The 6,333-nt window shown below is 45.1% G+C and overlaps 1 long non-coding RNA gene across 1 annotated transcript; it reads left to right on the forward strand.

Annotated features, from left to right (window-relative positions):
• The first annotated feature begins 380 nt into the window (after positions 1-380).
• LOC133629492 (uncharacterized) lies at positions 381-2,236 on the forward strand. The gene is made up of 3 exons (XR_009821051.1): positions 381-524; positions 1,010-1,106; positions 2,147-2,236. It is a non-coding gene; the product is annotated as an uncharacterized LOC133629492 (long non-coding RNA).
• The last annotated feature ends 4,097 nt before the right edge of the window (positions 2,237-6,333 follow it).

Raw genomic sequence — 6,333 nt, forward strand, 5'->3', positions numbered from 1 at the left:
CAGAAAACAGTTGTTCACAGGTAAAAATGTGGATTTGTTTTGGTTTAAATTATTCATGTGCTCTTTTTAATACAAAGTAATTGAGAACTTTTACTGCTAAGTTAAAATTAACCCACCATGAAAACTAGCAAAAAAATCTCTGCTGTACAAATTGTTCTTTAAAAAGCTCTCACATGCTGCCTGTGCTGAAGGGAAGCCAGAATGGCTCCACATACACACCACTGAACATTGTGCTGTGAAAGTTTAATCTTTTTTAGACACAAGTAGGTGAAGAAACTTTACAACTATAATAATTCTTTGTTTCCTCTCCAACTCTGAAGGGCTCAGGTGCTAGATATTTCCCCAAAAGAGAAGGAAAATATGTTCTGTAGTGTCAAAATTAACTATATAGATGAAGGCAGAACATGTCAAGTCCAAAGTTACCAGCTGCTTCACTCACCTGCCAAGTTTCAGTGTCTGCCACCTCAGGCTGGGGACTTTGTAGAGTGACACCCATTGGTAATGAACTGGAGTGGAACCCAAAGGTAATATTTATCAGATTTTCAATGGTATGTTCTTTTATTGCTCTTTGTGTGTTATTTTCTGTAAGAAAGCAGTAATGAACTGCAAACTTAGTTTTCAAATTTAACTCCTCATTAGTATTGACAAGAAATATCTACTATTGGCCAGATTCTGAGAAGTCAGCTTTCTTGGTTTGTTTTCCTGCAAAATCAAGTGAGATTTATGGGATTTTTTTTCTTCAATTCTTCTGAATTCAGTATCTTCTTCCAGAAAACGTTATTGCTGCTTTTGCATCTGTGGGGATTCAACGGGGGAAGGGTAGCCTCTGTAAATGAAACTGTGTTTGAGTACTGTCCCATTCAGGAAGCTCCTTCCTTAATGAGTAACAAAATCTGGTTTTATTTGTTTAATACTCGTGTCATGTTTAAGCTTGGAAGATTTGTTTCATTACAGTTATTGTAAAGTTATGTTGGAATTCACCTCAAGTGCAGTGACTTTTTTTCCTTAGGTAACTAATTCTATTCATCAAACACTTAAAGGAGAACTACACAAAGTAAAAGTAGTACTGACCTTGGGAAACACAACTGGGATTGACCCAATTGGAGGTATAGTATTGTAGCATTACAAAATATTTGTATCTAAACTCCTTTACCAAGAGCACCTGTTCTTTTCTTTGCTTCTGTCCGTTCCAAGTTCAATTTGATTCCACACGGTATTCAGGTAATACTGTTGGATAATTTACTGTGGTGGTGTCTGACCACTGGAACAGGTTTCTCAGAGACTGTAGAGTCTCTGTCCTTGGAAATAAGCAGAAGCAACCAGCATGTGGTCCTGGGCACATGATTCTAGGTGTCCCTGCTTGAGCAGGGAGTTTGGATGAAATTATCTCCAGAGGGCCATTCCAGCCACAGCCATTCTGTGGTAAACTGAGATAACTTCTCATGGCAATAATCTCAGGCATGGGATGAAATTGTTTTAATTATTGGTTTTCTCAGAGTCAACTCTTCAGGTTTTCCTGAAAAGAAAATATTAGTCAGTGCCATGTTTGTATTGTTCTGTCAGTTCCCTGGCCTGTAATAAAGCACTGGCAAATATTCTTCTGGGTAAGACTGACTAGAAGGTAACAGCCCTCCATGCAGTGAGTGTTTCCTCTCAGCATTCTCCTATTCTCCCAAAACCTTGTTGGTAGGAGATTGACTTAGAGATGAGTTTTGCTTAAAGAGTTGGTTATTTTTTAATTGTCTGGACAAGTTCATCAGAAAGGCCACCCCTCCATCTCAGGATCGTGACGTGCCTCTTGTGGCTGCTTGGTCCTGTCCAAGAGTACAGTTAGTTAGTGTTTTGGAATGTGTGATGCTGTTTTCCATCTGACCATTCAGTCAATTTCAGATGAAAAATAAAATGGAAACGGGGAATTACTGGAAGTAATTCTCTTTAGCAGCTTCCTTTCCTATATGGCACATCTCAGCCTTTTTCTGATTGCCATGCTATTGTTTAGAGTTTTTCTAACTGTGTCCCCCCAGCAGTTTTCTTCTTCTATTTTGGTCTAGGAAGTTATTCTGTGTGGTGTGTATTTCAGTTGTAACTTGTGTAATCAGGGCTCAGATTGTTTACTTGGTTGCTCTCTTGGTTGTGTTCCATGGAGTTAACTACGAGTTCCTTACGACACTATTATGATGAAAAAGATGGCAATATCTGGAGAAGAATTAAACATGGGAACGTGCCTGTTGGGACATTGGGAGAAAACCAATTACTTACAGGTATCAATAAATGGGTACATGTTTAAAGTTTTACTTAGAGTAGCTTAGAGTTAGAGAGAGACTACTGATGAGTTGTGGTTTCAACTTGATGTGTTTTGTTATCCAAGGTCCGGGTTACCAGGCTTCCAGACTTGAAGATGTCAGTTAACGAATACGACGTTCAATCTGAGGTTTTGCCTACAGGTCTGGGAACTGACAATGCAGAACATAGAACACAACTTCAGAAGCTGTGCAGCCACATGAACATATTGGACATGCAGCAAACTTGGAGCCCTTGTAAGAGTTTACAAGGTCTTTTGAGCATACACTTTATGAAAAAAGAATGCTACAATTAAGGAGATGTTTTCATGATTGATATTACTGACTGTGTGTTTCGTTTGAACACAGAAACAATAGTGTTTGTAATATGTCTGCATTCCTGTGACTGTCTGTAGTGGGTCTGGGACGGTAGTGATTTTCCACAGCAGCTCCTGCAGTGCTGTGCTTACTGTTGATATCAATATTATGACTACCGCTCGCACAGCATCAGGGCTGTCCCTCCAGCATTCCTTCCCCCACCTTCACCAATAGCTATGAGTGGGCATGATCTTGGGAGGGACTATGGCCAGGACAGCTGACCCAGGCTGACCAAGGAGATATTCCATACCATATGACGTCAGCTCAGTATTATAAACTGGGGGAGAGGAGCAGGAAGGGGAGGCGAGATGCATTTCTGGCCTTCCCAAAGCAACCGCTACGCGTACCGCAGCCCTGCTTCTCGGGAGGTGGCCGGACATCGCTGCTGATGGGAAGTGGAGAGGAACAGCTTTATCTGCTTCTGCTTTGCTTCCCGCGCGCGGCTTTGCTGCTTCTTTATTAAACTGCTTTTATCTCAACCCACGAGACTCCCATCTTATTTTCTCCCCTTCCCTGGCTTGCTGAGGAGGTGGGGGACCGAGTGGTGTGGTGGGCACCTGGCATCCAGCCAGGCTCAAACTACCACACCTACTTACCACTGTAGTTGTGGTCTGTGTACCTGCTTTCTTGTAGTGCCCAGACGCAGTTGCGTAACTTGTACCAGCAGCCTGTATTTTTCCAATGGGAGCTAAGCAGGCCAAGTGCATGGGATTGGAGATAACTGCCACAGGAAAGCAGCTGGAAATGTGACACAGTGCTGGCTGATAGACTACATGGGGACCTACTTACCACTGTAGTTGGGGTCTGTGTACCTGCTTTCTTGTAGTGTCCACACGCAGTGGCGTAACTTCTACTGGCAGCCTGTGTGTTTTCAATGGGAGCTGAGCAGGCCAAGTGCATGGGATTGGAGATAAGTCCCACAGGAAAGCAGCTGCAAATGTGACACAGTGCAAGATGATAGACTGCAATGGGACCTACTTACCACTATAGGTGGAGTCTGCCTTCCTGCTTTCTTGTAGCTCCCATACTCAGTGGTAGAACTTAACCGACAACATGTATTTTTTCAATGGGAGCTGAGGAGAAAAAGTGTGGTATCTAAGGTAGCTGCCACAGGAAAGCAGCTGCAAATGTCACACTGTGCTGGCTGATAGACTGCATGGGGACCTACTTACTACTGTAGCTGGGGTCTGCCTTCCTGCTTTCTTGTAACTCCCATACGCAGTGGTATAACTTCCACCGACAACATGTATTTTTTCAATGGGCGCTGAGCAGTCCAAGTGAGTGGGATTGAAGATAGCTCCCACAAGAAAGCAACTGTAACTGTGACACAGTGCTAGCTGATAGGGTACACCGAGATCTACTTACCACTGTAACTGAGGTCTGCCTTTCTGCTTTCTTGTTGCTCCCATATACAGTGCTATAACTTAACTGACAGCATATATTTTTTTCCCTGGGAGCTGAGCAGTCCAAGGGAGTGGGATTGAAGATAGCTCCCACAGGAAAGCAGATGCAAATGTGGCACAGTGCTGGTTAATAGACTACATAGGGACATACTTACCACTGTAGTTGCGGTCTCCGTACCAGCTTTCTTGTAGCTCCCATACGCAGTGGTATAACTTAACCGACAACATCTATTTTTTCAATGGGAGCTGAGCAGTCCAAGTGAGTGGGATTGAAGATAGCTCCCACACAAAAGCAGCTGCAAATGTGACACAGTGCTGGCTGATAGACATGGGGACATCACAGCACACGTGGACACTGCAACAGGGTTCAGTGACATTGCCACACTTGTGGCAATTGCAGAGAGACTGTGTGACATCACAGCTTATCTGGGCACTGCTACAGTGCTGTGTGACGTCACAGCAGACATGGGCACGGCAACAGTGCTCTATAACATCACATCACATCTGGACGCTGCAACAGTGCTCTGTGACATCACAGCACATGTGGGAACTGCATCCAGGCTGTGTGACATCATAGAATCCTAGAATGGTAGGGGTTGGAACGGACCATTAGAGATCATCTAGACCAACCCCCTCCCCCACAATCAAGTTCACTTAGGTCAGGCCGCACAGGAACTTGTCCAGACTTGTGCTGAATCCTCCAAGAAAGGAGACTCCACAAGCCCTCTGGGCAGCCTGCTCCTGTTCTTTCTGTTCCACGGACGTTTGACATCACAGCACATCTGAACACTGCAACAGTGCTCTGTGACATCACAGGATGTGTGGGCCCTGTAACAGTGCTCTGTGACATCACAGCACTCCAGGGCACTGCAAGAGTGTTCTGTGACATCACAGCACAAATGGACATTGTTACAGTGCTCTGTGACCTGACAGCACATCTGGGTACTACAAGAGTGCTCTGTGACATCACAGCACAGATGTGCACTGTTACAGTGCACTGTGACATTACATCTGAGTACTCAATCACTGCTCTTACATATATCAGCAACACTGGGCTCTACAACAATGCTCTGTGACATCACAGCACATGTGTGACATGACAGCACATCTGGGCACTTCAATAGTGCTCTGAGACTTCACATAGTATCTGGGCACTGAAAAGACACTCTGGCATCACAGCAGACGTGGGTACTGCAGCAGTGCTCTGAAACATATCACAAGAGGACATTGCTACAGTGCTCTGTGATATCACAGCACATCTGGGAACTGCAACAGGGCTGTGTGACATTGCAGCACATCTGGGCAGTGCTACACTGCTCTGTGACATCATAGCATATCTAGGCACTGGAACGGGGCTGTGTGACATCACAGAACATCTGGACACTGCAACAAGTGTTTGACATCACATCACATCCAGACACTGTCGTGGGGTTCTGTGATGTCACATCACCACTGGACACTGTCACAGTGCTCTGTGACATCACAGCAGATGTGGGTACTCAATCACTGCTCTGATCTATAACAGCACATCTGGGCACTGCAACAGGGCTATATGACATCACTGCACATGTGGGCACTGCACCAGTTTCCTGTGAAATCATAGGACATCTGGGCACTGACATGTGTGATATCCAAGATCATTTGGGCATTGCAGAGAGACTCTGTGACACCACTGCACTTCTGAGTGCTGCAACAGTTCTCTGTGACATCACGTATGGGTTCTGTGATGTCACATCACCACTGGGCACTGCAACAGTGCTCTGTGACATAACAAGACATCTGGGAACTCAATCACTGCTCTGATATATAACAGCGTATTTGGGCACTGCAACAGTGCTGTGTGACATCACAGGATGTCTGGACACTGCAACAGGTCTGTGACATCACAGCACATGTGGGCACTGCAACAGTGCTGTGTGACATCACAGCACATGTGGGCACTTCAACAGTTTCCTCTGAAATGACAGGACACCTGGGCACTGACGTGTGACATCCAAGATCACTTGGGCATTGCAGAGAGACTCTGTGACACCACAGCACTTCTGAGTGCTGAAACAGTTCTCTGTGACATCACATCTGGGAAGTGCAACAGGTCTGTAAACCTGGCTGTGTGACATCACAGCACATCTGGGAACTGCAGTGAGACTCTTACATACAGCACATCTGGGCACTGCAACAGGGCTCTGTGACATCACAGCACATGTGGGTACTGCAACAGGAGTCAGTGACATTGCAGCACATTTGGGAATTGCAGAGAGGCTGCGTGACATCAC

Source organism: Colius striatus, unplaced genomic scaffold, assembly GCF_028858725.1.
Source record: "Colius striatus isolate bColStr4 unplaced genomic scaffold, bColStr4.1.hap1 scaffold_46, whole genome shotgun sequence".
In the NCBI taxonomy this organism is placed as follows: domain Eukaryota; kingdom Metazoa; phylum Chordata; class Aves; order Coliiformes; family Coliidae; genus Colius; species Colius striatus.